At 40.1% G+C, this 20,779-nt stretch overlaps 1 protein-coding gene across 3 annotated transcripts in view; it reads right to left on the bottom strand.

Moving 5' to 3' along the window:
- CREB5 (cAMP responsive element binding protein 5) overlaps nucleotides 1-20,779 on the bottom strand; it is a 380,590-nt gene that overhangs the window by 342,995 nt on the left and 16,816 nt on the right. The gene's annotated exons all lie outside the window — the stretch shown is intronic.

Here is a 20,779-nt window from a genome sequence, read left to right as displayed (position 1 = left end):
TATTTACATTCAAGTTCCCAGGACCCAGGATGTAAAGACCAGGTTAGCAACGCTCTCCAGGGAGTGGTACCAGAATAGGGATGGTCCTGCAGGGGTGCCATACTCTGTGCACCCGCAACCTTGATCTTCCTTGTCCCGCCTCACTGTATACCCACAGCACGCGCACGTGCACACGCACGCACGCACACACACATACACACACATGACCACACACACACAGACACGATCTTTAGGTATATTTAGATCCCACTGTTTTTAAGCTACAATCTCACAACTAGCATCAACCAAGACTAATTTTTCAAAGGGGGAATATATATATTTGACAAAAGACAGAATGACACCCCAGGTAAGTGGCTGGAATCCAGACCAACTATAAAAGACCAGAACAGCCTGGGCCCTACTTATTTATGCCCAAGCCACAGAAAGGCTTTCAGAAAGCCTAGTACAGCTGGTGTCACTTTAGATCTGAGCAATGTTAGATGCCAAATACAATATAGTACTAGCTACTTTCCAATGAAGATACTTTAATGAATGTACCAATTAAAGGGAGATTCCCTCAGGGGAGAGATTCCCAAGCAAGAGCCCTCTCAGCCGTACTCTGCGACCTTTTACATACCCCATACCCGCTCCATACACACCTGCCACAGACCCCTATGTTTTCCAGATCACAGCTAGTTCTGGGTACTTGTGAAGCACATCAGAGAATCAATGACCTTTTGGTACCTAAATCTCCTTGACTGGAGGCACAAAGAAAGAACTTGGTTCTCCCTTACAGACCTGGGGTTCCTTACAGACCTACAAATGGTGGATACTCACAACATAGCAGAGATTCCTCTGTTCCTAGATTTACGTTGCCTTAGGGATGTGCATCTACCTCATCATGGACTCCAAACATGCCATCCTATCAAAAGGAAAATTACTGTTTCCAAAAGACGTCAGAGTTGCAGAGAATGTATGTTATAACCTATTTTCAACATTTTGCCGAGACTTAAGACAAATCTAGAAAGCCAGTTTTCATCTCCTGCTACCCGTGTTTCTCTTCTCTCATCCAGGATCCAACACTAGAGAGAAGGGGATGCAAAGCCATGATGAGGAAGAGCATCTGGCCAAGCAGATTTCAGCTCCTGTGGCAATCCATTATCTGGGGAAAATTATGGTTTAACAGCAATCATTTGAGTTGCTGCAAATATGTTTTTCTAAATCTATGTTGGGCATTTCCTAATAGCATATTTTCTTCAGCATGAGAAATTGCAAGCTTGGTAAATTATCCATCTCAATATTTCACATAGTATACAAATCAAGTATCAGAATGGCAGTTTAGAACAGCAGGTATTATACTTTCGAACTGCGATAATTTTTGAAATTTTCCAGGCTCTTCCTTAAGTAGCTGTTTCTAGTGACGTATTATATAAAGCCCTCAGATACCCACTCATTGATTTAAAACCCAGTTACACATATTATAAGTACCCTCGGGCTTTTTATTATCTTGGTCCAACAGAAAGCATGAGAATCATTATTATCAATCACAACGGGATCCATCAAACAAACAGCATCTATTATACTGACATCCTCTTTTGGGGGCAAAAAAAGACCAAAAAAAAATAAATAAATAGACAATCGAAATTAAATTCATCAGCAATATCAACCGAGTCTCCAAAATAACAGCTTCTCTTATTATTATCAGACGCATTTGATTCCGTGCCAGTGGTCTCATGGAAGGCCAAGGAATTATTCTCCCCACTGACTGAGCTCACCTCACAGAGTAGATCTTTGAATTCTGACAGTTCTGAAATCTAAGAAAACTCAGCAGTAGTTGACTCTATTTCACTGTGAAGTGAAGTGTGGGAGGCAGATAGGAGAAAGGAGGAAAAAAATCAGAGGAAAGGCTGCCAAGGACCTTCTTAGACGAAACCGACAGAGTTATAAACCTTGGTCCAATGATTTTTAAGCAAACGATGAAACAGAAAAATAACCAATCATGACCTTGATGTGAAGAATACTCCTCTCTGACAGACTCTCAAATTATGACATTAACTCCCCTAGAAAAGGATCCTAATACGTTATTTGACAAAGTAACAAACGAAAATTGCATTGTCGTAATATATGCATGCTATCCTTGGTTTTCAACTTCTAGGGTTCACTAAAAGCACAGGAGACATGATCATGGTTGCAAAACAGAATGAAAAGGTCAATCACCTGAACCATGTGGAAGTAACTATGGCGCCGAAAGGTCAGATAGGGAAGGGCATGGGGAAAGGGTCCTCTAGGCTCAGAGCTTCATCTCACGGAATTGATCGAAAGTCGATGGGACACAAAATGAAGGTGCAAGTTATAATTTAAAGTCACAGGCAACCAAGAGAAGGCAAAAAAGTAATCATGGAACATTGAGAGGAGGCAACGGGCAGAGAAGAATCAGGGCGTCTGAGCTAAATCCCTATCTTTCCAAGCAGAGACTTAATAGACATCTACAAAGATGATAAATAAAGAAACACAGATATGAATAGATTATTAAGAGTTTGGCAATCACCTCCAGAGAAAACAAAAACAGAACCACTTAGAAAAGTTTACTTCCAGTGAGTGGCCAGTAGAAATGACGGTTTTTAACTTCAGTTCTTTTGCATGCGGTTTCCTTTGCTTCCATGTGCACATATTACAAGGAAGAGGAGGAAGGAAGGAGGAAAAGGATCTTGGTGACAATGAAGAGCAGTAAAATGCCACTTTAAAAAAGGAAAGAAGGGTTAGTGAATAGCCTTATCAAGGGGGATCACTTTGTAAATGATTTAAACGTCTAATCACTATGCAGTATTACCTGAAACTAACATGAAGTAATATTGAGGGGGGAAAAGGGTAGCAGAGGGGCCAGAGCTTTCAGAGGCAGCTGCAGAAGTAGGGGCCCTGGAAATCATACCCATACCCAGTGCTGCCGTGTAAGCAGCTGCCTGCACCCCAGGATGGCGGCAGTGGGTGTTCCTAGGCACTGCCTTCAGCTGTGGAGCCTCCAAACCTGATTCTCTGGCCCTCCCAAAAGTTTCTGAGTTCCTTAGACATAATAGAATACTTTTCTGCTTAAAAAAAATGATTAAGAAGCCAGAATTTATTTGTGCCTCATTCAAGGATAGGTGTGTAAGCTGAGAATAACAGAAAGAACCCCAAAGAAAAAAGTCGCAAAGCCGGCACCCCAGCCATGAAGCTGCTCTTAACAGTGTGACCAGGAGCAACTCGTTTAATTCCTGCAGGCCTTTATTTCCACACATCTAAAATGTGAAGGTTAGACTAGATCATCTCTAATGCCGCCTGGTCCCAGGGCCACGAACCTGGGTTTGGATTCCAATCCTGAAAACAGAGCCAAGTAATTATGAAAGTAACACCTCACACATTGTTGAGTTTCTGTTCAGTTTGTGTTTCCAGGATTTGTGTATAAACCCAGTCATAACCCTACTGGTTTATCAATTCCCCAACTCCTGCTCTGGATCAATCGATACCCCCCGCCCCAGACACTAAAAGATTCAGGACTCTTGAGTTCTGGAAGTCACGGCTGGTGACCCGTCAAGCCACCCAAAGAATCTGGGAGGTTAAAGGCCCATTTCTCTAACTGAAAAGTCCTCCAGAGGACACATGAAGAAGGGGGCAAAATCCAATAGCTAACGCCGTCAGCTCCGTACCACCAGCTCCGAGGGCTGGGGGGCCCAGAAGGGAAGCGTAGTCTGGAGACCGGGGGTGCCGGGAGACAGCGAGCTGGTCGGAGCCTAACGAACTCTGAGGTATTCAGCACTAAGTTACGCAGATCTAAAAATATTTTGGAAGCAATAAAAATTAAACCACACGTAATCCCCCCCACCCCCGCTCCAAAAAAAACTTCACTCGCTGAAGTGGATTCTTGCCGCTTCTCGTCTCTTCAGTAGATTCCAATCTTTATAAATATCTCTCCCAAGTCAAAGGAAGAAGCCGATGGGAAGAAGAGAAGGCCCGAGGTGTACCTGAGGTTGGCCAGGAAGGTGGGATGGTTGTGTCATCAGAAGCCACCTTTTGGAAATGCCAGGGAAAGTTAAAGACCATCGAGTCATCAACTTCTCTATCTTGCTCTCCCAGCTGTGAACCCCTCACCCCCACCCCCACAGACACACACAAACACCACAGACTCCCCCCTGCCCCCAGTAGGTACACGTGTAGGGTCCTCGTTCCAGTGACACGCTGAGTGAACATTCGCTGGCATTGTTCCTCTCCACCGCAAACATGGCTAAGAACCACTGAGGTTGGACTGAACAGAAGCACATGGCTAGACTCAGGGGTCGAACAGCCTAAGATGCTGAGTTGGTCAGTCCACATTTCTCCTTGTGTAGGTTTGTAACGACTAAAAGAATAAACATGTCTGAAGGGAACCTTCAGAGTTCAACTGCCTCTGAAAAATCTTATCTTCCTTTCTTGCGAGCAGTCCCAATGGAACATGCCGCCGTAATCTGTCAGACGTGAATGGGAAAACTTGTCAAAGGATTATAGGAAATGGAATCAGTATTTTTTGAGCATTTACTGTTCACCATATTTCAAAAAACAGTAATAACAATTGCCGATACTTGTGGGGTGCCTTCTGAGCCCTGGGCTAAGTGTCTTATCTTACTTAGTTCTCATAAGAACTCTATGAGGTAGGTGCTAGTATGATCTCCAGGTCAGAGGTTAGTAACTCATGCAAGGTCACGAAGTTAGCAAAGGCCAGGGTCAAGATCTGAGTCTGACCCTTCAGACTCTACTGTTCAGTCCAGGTGGGAATAAGAACTGGCCTTGCCTACAAGGTGCTCATGCTTAAAAAGGAGCTCCTTTAGCACACACTACGTGGCACATAGTAAGTACTCAATAAATGGCTTTGTTTAACTCTGACAGTAAGACAATTGCTATTTAATTAAGAATCAAGTTCAGAGATATCACCCAGCTATTAAGAGGCAGAGCCAGAACCAAGACCCAAAACTGGCTGGTTCTTTCATGCTCTCTGCTCTCAGAGGTGTGATGAAGACTTCACACTCTAGCATTCAAAAAAACATTTCGTTCATATTTTCACTGGTGTCATATTTTGGAAGCTGCCAGCAGCCACGTCATCCTGCCAAGTTGGACCCAAATCCCCAAATTCTGCAGTGTATGTATATCCACCTTCCTGGAGTTGGGGGAGGGGGAGGCCCCAAAACAAACAGATCGACCAAAAAAAAAAAAAAAACTGGGCAGAACCATCAAAAGGAACAAAGTGGGAAGGGAAGACCGTCTGTGCAGAAGGTTCCTTTGGAGCCATGTGTGTTTGTGGGCATCTTGCATCTCTCACTCAAAGAAAGGCACCTGGCTACTCTAAAGGCTCCCTCCCTCTGGGGCAAGGAGCAGAAGCAAGTAATTATGAAAGTAACATTTTGCTCATTGCTGTTGGGGTTTTGTTTGGTTTTGTCAGTTGAGGTGGTTTTGCCACTGCCATTCAAAAAATCTCGGTAATTCCAAGCAAAGCGACATCGATCCCTTACCCTGTTAGGTATGTAGGAGAATGTTGGCCCATTTTCATTTTTAAATAAAACCTTGCACCATAGATTTTTATTTTCTTCCTCTCCTTGGCTTCACCGTTCAAGGGCACCAAGTAATTTCCTCTATCGACAGCCTAGTCTAGAATCAGGTGGAGCCTAACTGTGGAGAGAATTCTTTTACATAACAAATGGCTCTAAAATCATCTAGAATCATCTAGAATCATCTGCTCTGAAAGAGGCCTGGCCTCATCAGAGAGAGCTAGTGTGCAAATTTTCTTTCTTGCCTAACATTTAAGATTCAGACGAAACCCTCGACAATAATGGCCTCTGAAGGAAGAGTCCTATCTCCACTCTGCTGTGGTTTTGGGGTGAAAGAGTTCTCTCTAAAGTTCCTTCCTTCAAATTCTTCACTAATTAGATTTTTTTCTGGCATCAAAAGGAGTTGAAATAAGCATAGGGAAGAGGGCCAATAGCTTCAGGTACTTAGGTGGATAGGCCAGCAGGAGAGAACTTCTCACTATGTTATGCTAATCCATGAACTCAGTGGCAGGGCTAAGTGAGCATCAAGCCAGGCTTCTTTCCTTCATTTCTTTTTTTTTTTTTAAGGTACATACAACTTCTCCTCTGAAGAAGAAATGTCAGTGGGAGAACGTTTCCCCTGAAGTCACTTGATTGAAAGGGGCAGTGGTTGACCAGATAGGTTTCATTTTGTTTCTTCACCGCAGTTCTAAGCTAGATACCAACCCTCTTCACTATTCTGTGTCTACTTTTATTACTTTCCTAGGAAAACGGGCAAACTAGCTCCCTCTGTGCTTAGAGAAGAGAGAAGTTGCAGCCTGGGAGGCCTTTCTGTGGGGTGGAGGCAACCTCTTTATTTGGAAAAGATGCTTCTAGTTTATAGTCTTTTCTCCCTAGATTCCAACTTTAGAATCGTGTAATATTTCTGGATAGACTTACAGGCACGTGGTAAGGGGAATGCCACAAGCTAGCATAGGTACAAAACTTTCATCAGGTCATTTAATGGTATCATTATATAAACAAAATATAATCCTGATTAATTGGTGGAGGGGCAGCAGGGAAAAAGAAACTTCTAAATTTTGTACAGAGACCAAATTATTCCCAAGTTACAAAACTCAATTTTCCATAACAGAATTGTTTACATTTGACCTAACCTTCAAATCTCCTAGCACCACTGTCTTCCGTGTGCTACTAAATATGATCTCAAAACACCATCTTCTTCTCTCGGGATCTGCCAATTCCAGTTTCCCATCTCAACAACCTTGCTGCATTTGGGTACGTAGGGCTGGATCAAGCAGCAGAGGGAAAACCTGATGGCAGAAGAAGCACTTGTCCAGAGCATCGTGATCATATCAATTGCTGTTTCACATCATCGATCATTAGGCAAGGAGGCAAGATGGATAATGACTGAGGAGGTGGGGGGTAAGCGAGTAAGGGGACCAGTTAGTGGCTTAAAGCCTATGTTGACTCGCTTCTTCTCCACCTTTTAGCTTTGTGACCTTATAGGTGCTCAATAAATATTTCTGGGATGAATGAATGACTTAACCCTTCTAAACTCAGATTCTTTGTCTGTAAAATGTAGATAATAACTGTTGGGAGACAATCCTCCATGGGTCTCTCGCTGTTATGTATGTCTTAGAGGCAGAGGTACTGGTGGCAAGAATCTTTTCAAATGTATTTGTATAGCAAAATTGTATTAGGAGAGAGATTTAGTGTGTCCATCTGGGAGCAGAGGGCAGGTTTGCCCACTGTCCAATATAATAAAGATAATGTCTGTCTCTAGAGCAAAAGTCAGGCAAGTTTGCTTACTACATTAAAAGAGATTGGGAATTATCAGCTGAGTTCCTCAGCCATAACACAACCCAATGCATGCTCAGCATTCACCCAGGCCACTCACATCACCCTTGCAGGCCCTAGGAAACGAAGGGGACTGATGTGAAAATGAAGCTAATGCTGCTTGCTGGCTATGAGTAAGAACTTTGTTTCTGACCCAGGAGTCTCATATCTTCTGTCAGGACCCATGAAACTGACAGGCTAATTTGTTAGCATGGGTAAAATCCCAGATCTTCATAGTTCTTGACAATTAGCATTCTCTAGCTCACAGAGTTGTGAGGGTTAAGTGAGCGTATAAAGAGCTCTGCAGTATCTGGTCCAAAGTAGGTATTCCACTAAAATGAGCTGTTATACCATCCTGTGCAATGAATGATCTTTTACCGTGTGCTTATTGGAACAGATTATTATTATATATGCATTCACTCTAATTTTTCAATAAAAGAATGTTATAGAGAATGTGAGTAAGTGATCTAAACGATATGAAGAGATTCGGTTATGACTCAAAACAAACTTCGATATTGAGTCACAACATTACAGCCACTGAAATGGCTTTGACTGTATACTACACGACTTAGTAGTTAAAATTCATAAAAGGCTGGATTTATATTCTAGATCTTCCATTCACAAACTGTAAGACCTTGGACACATTACACAGAGGTTTATTTTCCAAAATGTCAAAAAAATATCTATCCGTTACCAGGTATTATGAGGAATAAACAAGATAGTAATTTACAAAATGTGTAACAGTGTAGCATGGCACATAGCAATCATTCACTAAAGGTTGAGTACTTACTATTTTATTTAGAGAATAACATCATCAAGAAAGATGCAGTTCTGTTAATGGAGTTATTTGTGTTTTCCTAAGTACTTCACATTAGTTCTTTCAATTCTCTCAATAATTCTGGGACATAGGCAACATAAATATGGCCCAACTTTACAGATGGGAAAACTGATGTTAAGAGAAGTTCAGTGGCTTTCCCAAGACCAAAGATCTAGCAAATGGCAGACATTTTATTTTTCAGAGTTTCTTTCCATATGCACCAGAGATTATCAAAAGGTAAAGATCTCTCTGCGCTTTTGAGTAACGGAGCTCACACACCACCAGGAGCTAGAGAATGCATTTGGCCCACTTAATGGTCTATGGGCTTGGAGCTTGCAAACAAACGCAAGCTTTTGGTGTGTGTACATTTAGGTTTTGCCAAGAGTCGATGGTTTTCTATTTTTAAAAGGGAGGGGGAAAGAACATTGGAAGGTATTTAAATCAAGCTCTAAAGTCTTCTTGGACATCAAATAACTCTCAGAAAACAACATTTTGATGAGTTAAGTATAAATGAATCAAAAACATATGGACTAAATTTCCCTTGAAATACACAAGGGTCTAAAAATTAAGGGGAAAAAAATGCATTGATAAAATACATTTGGGATTTTATTGAAACCAAAACATTTACAAAACCATTACACATCCAGATTCACCCAGCCTCAGTGTGCTCTCTTCTGCCGGTAATGGGCAGCCTCCTCGGATCTCCCCAGTAATAGGCTGCCAAATATTTCCTTACTTGTCAAAAAATCACTGGACTCCAAGCCACCCCACAGCAAGGTTTGGACCCTGTCTTGTGTGCAGTTGATGAAACACCTTCAGCCCAACTGGTGCTAACTCCAATTCGCCTGTATTTTGAAGAATCAGCCTTGATCGAATGGCTCTGTGTGCCCCATTATATTGAAGGCCTAATAACCAATTTCTGCCTAAATGGTTTTATAAGTAGCTATTAAATTATGCTTCCAACATGCAATCCTAAAGCTAGTAAACCATCAGGTTACTTTCCAGACTTGTAAAATTAGCTGAAGAAGAATTTAAAAGCTGGGTCAGGGGCTGGCACAGAAGAGCAGGACTACGATATATCATGCGACTGTCGGCACCACTGCAGCAGCTCCCAGCAAGCTGGCAACGAGCATGTGATATTAACCAAAGCCCTTAATTTAAGGAAACGAAATCAACCAACTAGTAATTAACAAATTATTCTTAAACAGACTACGCTTAAAAATTAAGTTGAACTACCATTTTTCTATAACCCGTCAGGAAAATGCTGACTGGTACTTAAAGTAAACACAACTTAAGCAGATGGTGAGCTCTCGCAGAGCACCAAACCTATACTTAAATAAATCAACGTTGTCGGACTCGAGTGCTACATGGATACTCAGCAGAATTCATGGGCATCTTTGCAAGGTTTGGAAATGATTTACTGCCACGTGAAGATGACAACTAAGAGCTCTAAGTTTTCCTGTTGGAATGTTCTGCACCCTTGAGAAAGGTAAAGTCTACTGGAAGGAAGCGTTTTTCAACTGATATCCCAAGAGCATATTATACAATGAAAGATGATCCCAACCCATTTGAGTACAGACGAGTGCTTTTGTGTTTGTCCATTTGCTCATCTATTCACTCATTCAAGAAGTAGGTCCACTAAGTGATTACCCAGTGGCAGGCATTTTGCTAGGCCCTGGGCAAATAAAGCTGAATGATACTCAAAACTACTCACAAATCACACAGGCACATACGGACAGAAATAATAATGCAACTTGCTAAATTCTATTACAAGGATGCTTTAGAAAGCACTTTGGGAATCCTAAGAACTGAAGAGCTAACCCCATTCAATGTATTTGGGAAGGCCTTTGCCTATGGAGATGCCATCTCATGGGACAGGCAGTGCGGTGTGGGGGTTAAGAGTATAGGTCCTGAAGTGATAGGCTGCCCAAGTTCAAATTCCGGCTCCACCATTTACTGGGTACATGACTTCCAGAACTTGACTTAATCTCTACAGGTCAGGTTCCCCTTCTGCAAAATGGCACTGATAATGACAAACACCTCATTGTGAAGATTAAATGCATTCCTGGTACATGTTAAGTGCTACTTTCTTAGCCAGATATTAAAGCAACTTATCCAGCACAGACTGAGCAGAGTGAATATTCTAGTTAGTGGAATAGCATGTGTAAAGGCAAGGGTTGATAAAAGGTCTGATCGTTGCCAGTATGATAAAAAAAATTCAGTGTAGCGGGTTCATAGCGTGTATGTGGAATGAGGTATAGATTAGGGCCATACTGTACATCAAGCCTAGGAGGTCAGATTTCAGCCCATAGCCAGTTGAGACCCAACAGAGGTTGGATACAGTCAACTTTGGTTTTCCAGATCATTCTGCCTGCAATGCGAGACCTGGGCTAGAGGGTAGTATAAGGTCCATTCCAGATATGAAGACAAAGCATCACACAAAAGGTCTGTCTGGGTTTTTTGTTTTTGTTTTATCACAAGTAAAACTATCTGTGTCAAGGATGGAAAAGTAGACACTGCTACTTTGGATTGCTTACCAAGGGAAATTGTGGGGCATACCCAGAACACAGTTACTCCCATATTCCTATTCTGCTCTCCAAGTTTGGGGAGTATCTAAATGTGCCTTTCCCCACCACCCCCCACAAAATGTTGGACCTGGATTTCAAGGTCACTGTTGAAAGTACATTTGTAACCGGTCAATTTTATTCTTTTTAATAGTGTCCACAAATCACAGAATGTTAAAGTAGAAGGGAATTTATTGCAATTGCTAAATCCAATTGCTCCCCACTTGGGGGTCTCTGGATTTTTAGGTAGTCTGTGAAAGTAATAACAGAGATCAGTTTTATTTTCAGCATTTCCAAAAGCATAACATATATTTAAACAGTTAGTCATTCACCAAGAAGTGCTCTCATGCCAAGGAAAATGCCAATTTTCTTTACTTTTGGCTGGAATTTTTTTTTTGATTCAATATGGTAACATCAGTTATCTCATGTTTATCACAATTTCTGATAGAAAATTATGAATGCCTTTAATTTTAGAAGAAAATAATTTTTAAAAATTGAATGAATTAATATCTATCAAGTAGACAAAAATCCTTCAAATACAAAAGCATGGAAAAATAAAGAGGCTCTTTACGTTGAAAAGTTGGGATTCAGGAAACTCTAGTCCATTCTCAACGGCCCTCTCCCAATATCCCCTTTACGTGGGAACTATGCCCTCGTTCCCATCCTGTTTTTAGAGTAGAAAATGTACTCTGTAGTGTGAATGTCTACTGGAAGTGAAAAATACAAATCGGAATGTTTGGGGTTATCTAAATGGTAAAGAAAACCGCGAACTTCAGCTCGCAAGAAATGAATGAATTAAGCAATATCTACTCTTGGATAAAATTCTATTACATAACAGTAAACGTGTCTCTAGACAATAAGGGCTGTATGCAGGATTCGCATCCTTTGTCTCTTGCACACTCTACCCGGTAAACACTTAAGGCAGTGCATAAATGATGCATCACGATGCATCCCAACCACAAATGGTTTTTGAATAAAAGCCTTTTTGGATAACTGGAAAATATCATGCAGGGATGAATGCCCGTGTTTGTAAATTCACCCTTAGTCTGAAAGTTATCAGACTCTAATCTCACAAATGTCTATTCTCTTTTCTGTTTCAGAACAGATACAGGACTGTAATTCCAAGAACTATCTTATAAATGATACCAAACATGGTAATCATTTTGAGTGGCTGCATCTAAGAAATAGAATATGGTATTGTTTATAGTTAATAGGACTGTATATTTAAATACACTTATTAATGATATGACTATTAATTATAACAGCGGTTGCAATTCCATTTAGTTATAGTACCAACTACTCCTGAAATTTCCTGTTGTTAGGTGAAATGAGCTGTGCTTTTATTGTACTTTTTGAAATCAATGGTCACTAAAATTAGAGTTTTGTAGACACGCAGTAAAGTATTCATTGACATAACTAAAAAGCATGTTGTATTGGTAGAAGGTAATGGAAGGAAGATCTATGGAGCCAAGATTTCAGTGGAATTTTTGCCATACAGATAGCTTCATCAGAAGCAGATGAAATGGTGGCCTCTCTTGGCAAGATTTTCAAAAATATGTATACAGTGATTAGGAGCACAAGGAAAAGAGGCACCCATGACAGAGAGTGAATGTTGGTTCTGCCTCTTAATAGCTATGTGACCTTGGGTAAAATCTTTAGTCACCTTGAACTTTAGTTTCCTCATCAAAATAGAGATAACACTTACTAAATAAAATAATGTAAGCGAAGTATTTCAAATAATGCCTGATATTTAGTAGGCATTAAACAAATCAATTGATTCATCTATGTGCTCCATGTGAACGACAACAGTATGAAGTCGTTAGTTAGCCCCTTAACAGGAGCTCTATCTGTGTCATTCAGGACCAGAGAGTCCTTCCTGCTCACCACATAAGTGTGGCCTTATGAGTAAAGGCTGAGTTCTCTGAGGGATGCTGTTGTAATGAACCAGTAGCATCAGGTCAAAGTGGTGACAAAATCATAATTGGATTGCCCCAAACCAAAGAGCTCTGATGCTTACTCTCCTTCTTAAACTAAGGAAAGAACAACTTGGGACAGTTCATTTGTTCTCACACAGTCTTTGAGTTACCTCGAGAGCATCTCTGGAATTTTATGTAGCAGAATAACTGTAACCTGTTCCCCCATACCCTTCATCTTGGTAACACATCCTTAAATGTCACAATCAAATGTTGTGAAAGGCTGAACTAGTCCCATGTATCAGAGACAATAGTTAGTTCAAGAAGAATCTTAGAATTTCAGTCTTTCCTCTATTTTGGAATCTAATGCTAAAATTCAGCATTTGATTATTTCCTAGAAGAAAACTGCAAGGGAAACTCCATTCATTTGAAAGGATTAATTGCATCTAAACGTAGGCAAATAATTGGCCATCATGAGTCTCAGAATAAAGCTTTGTACTTGGCGTAATTCAAGTCTGAATAGGAACTAATGGTTTTAAATTTTGCTGCCCCTCCGGAAATTCATCTTCTTCAGATGTTCTTGCTACCCCCAACCAAAGGAATAATACATGGATGAGTAATAAATGGCCCCATTCTGTGCCCACTCCCCAGGGAAAATGATGGGAGAAAAAAAAAAAGCACCCTCTGCTGTTTTCTAGCAAACACACAGGGAGGAGACATCAAAAAACATGGGTGACAAAAGGCCATATGCACAAATGCACACCACGGACACAGGTTTCATAAGAAGACTTCTGCAGCTTGAGCAGCAAGGGCAAGAAGCATTGATTTTCACTGGAGAGGCCATATCAGGTTACAGAATGTACACATTTAATTTTTATGAGACCGAAGGCTCAACAGAAACAACCAAAAAAAATTCCACTTTGTGACACATTAATGTAGCCAGTGAGGGGCAACATTAAAACACACACACACACACACACACACACACACACACACACACACACAAGGAAAGGCTTAATTGTGTTATCAAAAGTCTTTTGAAAATAAACTGTAATGCCACAAGCCACTCTGATATGTTCTATGACACTTTCAGTCTCCTAGCTAGAGAAATGCTGGATCCAGGTCACATCCCCAAATCTTCTTTTGTTATATAAATATGTATAGACGGCATTACTCACCCCTTTCTGGTTTCTCTAAAGAATATTTTTCATCCCCTGGGTAAATTCAAGAGTCACCCATCTTCCAGCTCTCAGCCCCAACCCAAGAAGAGCAAGTAAGCAAGGCAGAAATGTGGTTTCATACTAGAGCATCTTCTTTCAGTCAAATGTAATTTACAACAGTATTTGGTTCATCTGTCACACAAGAATTATACAACCTCACCACTTACCCTGAAAACAAATATGCACTCCTCATTCAGGTAAATGAGATCGTTTGAGAAATAAATGGACTCCGCCACCAAATCTTGCCTTTTGCAAAGAAAATAAATATTTAAAATTTTCCTCCTAATGAAGATGATGCAGCTGACACTTAAATTTAAGAGTCTGGTTATATGGCTCTCATTTATATCAAGGCCAGTCCAGGAGAAGCTAGAGGCTGAGAGCCAGTTATCTGATAATAACTCAGCTAAATCAACTCTCAGCTCTTATCAGTATTCAACATCACCCAGGCAAAAAGGGAGGAGAAAAGGTCGAAATGCGTATCTCCACTGACAATCGTACATCTAGAAATAAAAGAACTTGACAAAATGACACTGGATTTTTACTAGCCCACACAAAGCTTTTAACTATCTACTCCCTCCATGGAGTTCCCTTCACTGGAGCTTCACACGAGCCTTATAAAGTAGAGAAGGTATCATTTTCCCAGACTGGGAAACCAAGGCCGCAAGCAGGAACCTAAGTATCCTAAGACTCACAGCTGGTTATAGATTGAGTCGGGGTAAAAAAGCCAGGTGGCCTAGGTAAGAATCCCAGTGTTCATTTAATCCCTCTGCTTTTAGAGGAATTACAATACATGGTCTCTGCTTGTAAAGTGCTTATGACCTAACTACAAAAATAAGATGTTCACACACTAAATTAAACAATGCCATTGAAGAAAAATCACAATGCTAAATAAACACTCTCCTCAGTATTTTCGACTCAGAGCCACATTAATTTAATGAATTTACGGAACTGATGAAACAATTACTAATAAATTAACATGAGGTTTCAAACTTAAAACTGCACAATAAAAGCCAGGGATGCAGTTTACGACATGTCATTTGTTAAATTATTTATGTCCACATAACTTTCCTGATGAATATCTACGTAAACTGTAATAGTCTTAGGTATAATTATTTACTAGTGACCAGATTATACAGCTCACCTTAAAGGAAAAAGAAATTAAAGTGGTTTAGAAATCAACAGTCTCAAATACTGAGCTATTTTATTGAGTTACAATGATCTATAGAGATATAAATTTTTATAAGTTTATTTTTGGAATTCTCTCTTCTTGGAACTCCAAAATTTCTAAATATTTTCAATAAACGTTCGAACGTCCATATTTTAAGGAATTCACTTAGCATGGGGTCAAATAAACATGAAGAAGCTGTAAAGATAATGGACCAAAAAAAAAGTATCCACAAGTAACTACAACTAGGTGTTGGATTTTGGGCATTCGATTAAAATTCTATAAAAAGAATGAAGAAATTAATGATCTAAAAGTTATAATAATTAGTAATTATACTTTCAGAGTCAGTAAGAATAATTAATTAGAGCATACCTTTGAGGTATTATTATCTCCATTAGAAAATGAGGCAGCAGAGATGGAGCTGAGATGAGAGAGTTGCCTCTGGCCACAGGCAGAAAAGAGCGAACTGTCAGATACCTAGGATTCCTGAGCCCCACGCCTGTATAACTAAGCCTGCTCACTCTCAGCTGGCATCGGGAAGTTCATTCTTTACATGGAATAAACAAGAAGCTGTCCTTTTTCTCTCCTCAACTATTCTTCTCAACTAGAGTTAGTGACCCCATTCAGTTCTCAGATGAGATTCTTTTCAGACTGTGGTTTCCTTGGCAGGCTGCCACATAAAAGTGTAGTTGAATAAAGTAAGATAAACAGAAGTCTGGATCTTTGAAAGTTTATATTACAGTAGAAGGAAGAGGGAAACAGGCAGAAAAATATACAGAATATTAGTATAACTGAAGCTATAACAAGTGTAAATGGCATTATTCTAAAAAGCTGTGTTTACCTATTTACAGAGTCATATATAAACCACTGTATTAGGAATTAAGAACCATATAAATTTTTAAATGCCTTTTTGTACTAAAAGTATATGGCTATACTTGTGCCTTTAAATTTTGAAGGTAAAGAGTATATATTCTTTCCATATTAAAAAAAATGTAAATTTCAATAAGCAAAACATTAATGCTCTGTATGAAAAATGGCCAAAAGGCATGAACAGATAATTCACAAATTGCCAGCAAATAAATGGAAATAATGTTCTACATCACTTTTAGTCCAGTAAAAGCAAATTAAAATAATTTTTGACCTAATAAATTGGCAAAGATTTCTTTTTTAATGACAATGTCTAAATTCCGGTTAGAGGTCAAGTTGGAGAGGCACAATGCATAACCTTGATGATGATGAGGCAGTTGGCACAAACTATTTGAAAGGAATTTAGTCAAATGTATAAAAATTCACTTGTTGGAATAATTCTTTTGGAAAAATAAGAGACGAAGATGAAGGGTATGAGGCAAGAAGGTTCATCAGAACATCATTCATTAGGACGGAAAATTTCAAAATTGACTATGCATCCAATAAGCGGAATGGCTTAAGTAACTTATGACAAATAGAAGATTATAGAGTCATTAAAATCACATTTTAAAAAAATAAATCATAATCTTGGGGAAATGTTCACAAAATAATGTTAAGTACAAAAAAACCCAAACACAAAATTGCAAATTCTCTATGAATCATAGTTAGATGATCCAGTTGGATAAAGACATAGATTATATAAAGGATATACATCAAAATCACCAACAGGGATTAACTTGGGTTAGAATTTTCTTCTTTATGGGTTTCTACATTTTCTGTGCATTTTTCAAAATCAGAAAATAGCAAATTTATCTTTAAAATTTTTTTAAAGGAAAGTAAGGGAATCCTTGAGCTTGAGATATAATTACTTTTTCACCATTTTTGTCCAAGCAAGATAAAATTTGTCTTAACTCAGAAAGGAACACATGGGCAAGTAGAATTTAGCATTAGGGTCGGTTGATTTCCATTGTGAAACCTTTGGAACTTTCCTCTCCCAGTTACGCTTTCAGGAAAAATAAATGCTCTGTTGTTCCTCGTTGGGGTATTTTTCTCACAAGGCCAGCTTCAGGGGGAGTGTGGTGGAAAGAGAAGTTACCAAGACCACTACTTTAAATGTTTGTGCTCTAATTTTAAAATCCCAGATGACACTGCCAAGTTGCCTGGGTGCCTGCCGGCTTCGAAAAAAACCACAGGACCATGTACAGGCAACAGCCATAAATGACACAACCGAAAAATGATTGCTGCTTGTTTGAGAAAATATGCACAGAATATGCCAAAAAAGACTCCTACACTGGATGTTTTTCTGAATGAATTTTTTGTAAGTTCCGTCACATGAAACTAATGTAATACTAGGAATCCCTGTGATACAAGGACCTCATTCCAAATGCATCCACCACATTGCCCTTGCCATTGGCTGCTGGAAATACACAACGCTTCGACTCTGCGTTAAACACATTGCATAATTATAACATCCTATTATAAAATTTCAGTGCTTGTTTTATCTTTTCCCAAGCATAGCTTTTAGTTAATAGATAATTTATCTTTCTTTGAAATAGAGCTCGATGTAATAATTAATGCAATTAGACACACGCGCGCGCGCGCGCACACACACACACACACACACACACACACACACACAAATGCACAGCTGTTTGCAGTCACCCCAAATCCTGCAATGGCTCTCCACTGCGTTTATTTTGAAATCTAAACTCCCAACCCACTCACCATACCCCACCTCCAAAGTCATCCCTTAGCATTTTCCCTCTTGCCTACTATACTCTGCCCACACTGGTCTTTCTTCTTTTTTTAACAATGGCGAGCTCATTCTCATAGCACTAACTCTCCTCTATGCCTGGAATGTTCTTCCTCTTAATCTTCAAATGATTGGATCAGCTTTGTTTTCAGGTGTGGGTTAAAAATAACCAAGCGAACAGGTGAGATACCAGTCCCGTGAAATGGCAAATTAAAATTAACAGATTTTTTTAATTTGGTACACTTGCTTAGGAAAGACTGACATTTGTTTGCCTCCAATATTTGGAAGGTAACTTTCAAATGCTTTCCTGAAAACCAGAGAGATTGTGAATGTCCAGGCATGAGCCAGTGCCAGAAGCAAAAGAATGAACCAGATTTCTTTATTGGCCGAAACTCAACCTCTTCAGGGCTCTCACACCAAATTCCCTTGTCTGTCCTAACTCTTGTGTCTTAGGGGAATGATGGTACTATTTCCCTTATTTATTTTTTTTTTCATTTCAAATAGTGTAACATTAATGCCATAAGTATAGCATTAACTCATGGTACTGTTTACATACTGCTGTAGCAGGCTTTGGGGGATTCCCTAATGATCCCAGTCTTTTGGTATGCCCTTTTATAATTTCCTCCGCTGAATACAGGCTGGACCTGATGATTTACTTCTAATGAATATAATATGGCAAATGTGATGAGATGTCACTTCTGAGATCAGGTTACAAAAATAGACTGTGACTTCCAACTCTCCCATCTCCCTCTTAGAACCCTTGCTTACTCTTAGCCTCCCAACAGCCATATAAACAACATTAGATGTGGATCTTCTGAGGCCTGCAACGGCTGTGTTGGTTTGGAAGTAAACCCTTCCCTAGTTGAGGCTCAAGATCACTACAGCCCCGGCCAACACCTTGACTACAGCCTTATGAGGAATCCTGAGCCAAAGGACCCAGCTAAGCCACACCCAGATCCATGGCCCACAGAAACTTAGTTAATACATACACATTTGGTGGGGTAGTGATTGTTACACAGCAATAGCTAACTAATACAATTTTTTACAACCCAAACTACATACTTGACATCTTCTTTTCCTTTGGTAAAGATTACAGTAAAAGAAAAATTCAGTTCCCTAAATTATAAAGATAAAATCATAGATTTCGTGGGTATGAAGGATATTCAGAACTAGAAATAATCAAAATTTATTCCCACAGAGAACAATGATTATATTTGGTATATCAATCATAAAGCCACTCATAATTTATACAGCATTTTAAAATCTGATGTTTTCACATTCATTGCCATTCACTCCTCTTTAAAAGGCTATGAAGTATTTTTATTATTATCTCCATCTTATAGACTAAAACTCAGTAGATCTCATGACTTCCATGAAGGTAAGAACCTTCTCTCTCTCTTGTTCGCCACTCTTCCTCAAGGCCTCGCGCTGTGTCTAGCTCAATAAATGCTCGATACATGTTTGTCGAGTGACTGCCTCCCACAAGGTTATCTACAAAGACAGTGTCTTTTCATGAAACTCCCCACTGACATGCACATAATCAACCTCTCTATACACCTGTGTAACACACGAATATGTATTCTTGGAACCAGAACAGGTGTTTCCCCACATAACACAGGCACCTCTGAAAGCTCACCCTAGTTCTAAAGACAGTAAAGAGATCACTCTCTAATTTAATCCTGTTTTATACAGTTCTACGCTGCTAAAGACAAAGGCCAGGAGCCCTTTTATAAGCTAACAGTCCTTTCTCAGTAAATCAAATCTCTCTTCACGTATCATTTCTTATGATCTTCCAGGATGAGGCTGGAGACAACAGACTTTTCTAAAAGCCACCAAAGGAGGTCGTCAGCCGGCTCAGATCCCCTCATGCCCCACGATGCTACTGCTCCTCCCCTGCCACGGCCTGGCCTCTTTCCCCGGATAAATATGGCAAATAGGAAGTAACAGGTCTCACTAAAGGTGACTATAAAATAACCTCGGGCGATGTTCGAGATAGGTGTCCACCTAAGTACAGCAAAGCTGCTGGCAGAGTCACGGGAGGAAGAAAGATTTCGATTAGGAGGTTTACATAAGCTTTAAATCCCTTTTCATTTCAAAGTTTCACAGTCAAGTGATCGTCCAGTCTTCCATCACAGTCCAGTCCCTTTTCACATACTACCTAATAAAAAACTGTTCACGAAAGATTCGTGGAGCCATTCAGTAATCAGTCTATGTTTTAAGAAGATGAGAACATCGTTAGGTATGATTACTCTCGGAATTGTGTGTTTACAAAGAGGAGCTGCAGCATGTCATGGGTAGAGTCATAAATTAATAACGGTCACCTATTCATTCAGCGAGTACTGAAGATGTGTCTGTGATGTGCCCATACTACGCAATGGGAAAACAGTGATGAACCAAACATCCACGACTCCTGACATTTCAGAATTTAGATTCTAGTAAGACATATGGGTTTTAAATTTTTAAAAATTGAATTAAAAGTCACTCAGGGGAATATGAATTTGAAAATTGATAAGTGTTATGAAGGAGAGGTTTGGAATAGCAGGAGTACTTAACAACGGGACTGAATTTAGATTAGGGAACCAGGGAAAAGCAGCTATCGTCTAGGCAGAAATGGTCCAGGTAGAAGGGGTAGCATATGCCAAGGCCCTGAAGCGCAAAAGGCCTGGGACTTCCAAGGACCTTAGACCTGTTCCACCTGCTATCTTCTCCATCTCGGCTGATGGCAACTCCATCCTCCCAGCGTCTCAGGTCTAAAGCCTAAGCATCCTCCCCGACTTCTTGCTTAACCCCCACACCCAATCTATCAGCAAGTCCTTCCAGCTCTACCTTCAAAATAAACCAAACTCCTCCTCTCCACCTCTCCCGCAATCACTCAGTCCAGACTGCCACCTCTCTTACCTCCTCACAGGTCTCCCTGATGCCACCCTTGCCCCTACACAGTCTGTTCTTCAGCCACAACAAAGAAGTTCTTTACAAGTGATGGATTCTCTTCTCAAAGCTCCCCAGTGGCCTCCCTTATTGCTAAGGTTAATATCCAACATTCACAGCAGGGGCTGCAAGCCCCTACAGGCTCTGGCCACCCACCCTCACTCTTT

Source organism: Pteropus alecto, unplaced genomic scaffold (assembly GCF_000325575.1).
Source record: "Pteropus alecto unplaced genomic scaffold, ASM32557v1 scaffold21, whole genome shotgun sequence".
Lineage (NCBI taxonomy): Eukaryota > Metazoa > Chordata > Mammalia > Chiroptera > Pteropodidae > Pteropus > Pteropus alecto.
Note: the sequence above shows the minus strand (reverse complement) of the source record. Positions and strands in the feature narration are given on the sequence as shown.